The following is a 3,019-nucleotide window of genomic DNA, read 5'->3' as shown; positions in this document are numbered from 1 at the left end:
AGGAATATCTTCTTTGTATTGGTATAGATTTTATTTCCTCTTGTGTTCGTGTCGTTCTTTATTCTGTTTGTTGGCTAGGAGTGTGCTATGTGGTGAAGTGGAATATTTTCTTTGTGTTGGTATAGATTTTATTTCCTCTTGTGTTCGTGTCGTTCTTTGTTCTGTTTGTTGGCCAGGAGTGTGCTATGTGATGAAGTGGAATATCTTCTTTGTATTGGTATAGATTTTATTTTCTCTAGTGTTCGTGTCGTTCTTTGTTCTGATTGTTGGCTAGGAGCGCGCTATGTGATGAAGTGGAATATCTTCTTTGTATTGGTATAGATTTTATTTCATCTTGTGTTCGTGTCGTTCTTTATTCTGTTTGTTGGCTAGGAGTGTGCTATGTGGTGAAGTTCATTTTTAACGTGTCTATTTCCTGATGACTTTGATTTTTTCATTTTCTGAATGATAGATTACTATGTTGTTTTGATTAACCAATGTAGTGGTATAGATTTTATTTCCTCTTGTGTTCGTGTCCCGTAGTCCTCCAGAGTCTCTGCTGTTCACATTTAACTGCATACAACTATCAGAACTTCCCGCTACTGCACTGATGGTTCTCACGTATAGGAATATTAGACATTTTATAATACAATTTGTAATTTTGATTGTAATCGTATTGATTAAGAATATCTTCTTTGATTAAATGCGCTATCAATTCTGATTCATTGAAAACTTCCACTAATAAAAATATTGTGTTTGATTTGTGATACCTATTCAATGCTAATGTATCATACCTGTAATATTCTTTGTTACGTGTATTGTGTTCCTTCTATTTCAGATTTTTGGCTAAGTTTTTCCCATTCACGCGGAGTCGTAACATAATTCCTAATGACTTTAATAAATATATTTTCACTTGTACTTTTGTGTATGGCTATTCTTTGCATGTAAACTGCACACCTGTTGTAGCTGGAAAAATTACGAATCAAGTCGACTGCCCAGGCTGAAAAATGACGAAAGTCGGCGGCCCAGGCTGAATGGTAAACGCTTACGCAGCCCTCCTGTCACGCTCCACCCACCTGTCATGGGAAGGAAGTCGGCCAAGTAGGAAAATGGTGAAAAAAGTCAGCCCAGGGTGAATGGTAAGCACGCACGCAACCCTCCGGTCACGCTCCGCCCACCACAGCAACCCTCCACCTGAGCACCGCCCTGTTATAGGTTGTGAAGGTTTTCCGGCTGGGTTTTTGTCCTTCACCTGATTGGCATCACAATTCCCAGCACTATTGGCTTTAATAAATATATCTCAACTTGAATGGCATTAATAAATATATTTTCACTTGTTCTTTTGTGTATGGCCCTTCTTTGCATGTCTCTGCATGTAAACTGCACACCTGTTGTATCGGAAAAATATGTGAAGTCGGCCAAAGAAGTCTGCCCAGGCTAAAAAATATGCTACGATAAGCACGCACGCAGCCCTCCCCCGGCGATAATCACGTGGACAACCCTCCGCACACGCGCCGCGCAGGGAAAAATACGCGCAGGGTTCAGGGCAGGGTGTGCCGTAGTTTCTCATCGGGCTTGTTTCTATACGTCTCTCTACTACTTACATTTATGTTCTCCTGATGTTTGCTGAGCATCACTTCATTTTTCCGTATGCCAACCATGTACCCTCATGTAATGCCCGCAAGGGCCCTTGAGGTATTATTAATAAATAAATAAATAAATAATTAAATAAATAAATAAATAAGTCAAAGCGTTCGCGACACAGTGTCATCGACTTTTACAATCGCATTCGGGTTCAGTGCCTAGGAGATAATACGAAGCCTTCGCGAAAAGCGAATCTATTATCAGATGCCACAATGCAAACGAAAGATTTTACGAGCATGACGTGCAGGCCAAGTCTACATTTCTAATAACATAGACTTGGTAACACACAGCACACAAACGTATATGAAATAATTTCCAAGTGGCAATCAGATTTTGGGAGAAGCGGATCACACTACCGCCATCAGAAGTGCTTAACCAATATACAATGAAGATGAGCGTTATGCATGAACAAAATGGAAGAAATGTTATATTAATTATAATAACCAGATCAGCGCAGGTCACACATAAAGGTATATCAAATTCACAAATATACTCGAGATTTCCCGTAACCATACAGAAAAACTATCACATTATTTTAGTGTCATAGCATCCGGGCACTACAAATGGAAAGGCCATACTTTAATATTATAAGTCTTTAGCTCATAACGTTGTAAAACGCAAATTCCACACTAAAGATCATTTTCTTCTTTAAATTTTCAGTCAAAACTGCACGCTATTTCTTGCATTTTTCTAAAGATATAGATTAAAAAGTTGTGCATATACTCACACATACTATACAAGATATTTGATTGTGGATTAATTGCTAAAATTTATCGATTCACATTTAGGAGAAGTGATGACTACCACACATCAGTAAGAGTTTAATTACAATTTGAACAGGTATTGCGATTTATGATCAGTGTTGTAGAATGTGTAATTTCACAATACGAAAGCTTTAGGTCGCTCACTTTGACGAGCACTCTTTCACGATGTCAGAGAAGTTATTCGAATGGATTGATATTTTCTGTATGCACTATAACATAATGCGAATTATTTACGTCGTGGATATTAAAAGTTACGAATATTTTTCGAACGAAAATTTACTTAAAACTCGAAGAAAGGGTCACCCGCGTCCTCGAAGACGTTTCGGCAACACGCCGGGCCCCGTTTCCCCAATACCGTACCCGAAACCGAATGCGATTCTGCGCCCGACGCCTTAACGCGGTACCGCACGCGAGCGTGTTGCTTTTTCCGGAAACGGGTTCGTCGACGGTTGTCTTGTATTTGTTCGTTCACTCGATTGACATAGGCAAGTACCTCTAAGATGGGAATGCCTCATAACTCTGAGTTGCATTTCACATTTGATATTTCTGTGTGGTTCATTAGAAATTTCTGTTGCAAGATGTTACAAAAATTGATGTAATTAAATTTGTTTCTCGTTTTTGATTGAGTATAG

Source organism: Ornithodoros turicata, chromosome 1 (genome assembly GCF_037126465.1).
Source record: "Ornithodoros turicata isolate Travis chromosome 1, ASM3712646v1, whole genome shotgun sequence".
In the NCBI taxonomy this organism is placed as follows: Eukaryota; Metazoa; Arthropoda; class Arachnida; order Ixodida; family Argasidae; genus Ornithodoros; species Ornithodoros turicata.
Note: the sequence above shows the minus strand (reverse complement) of the source record.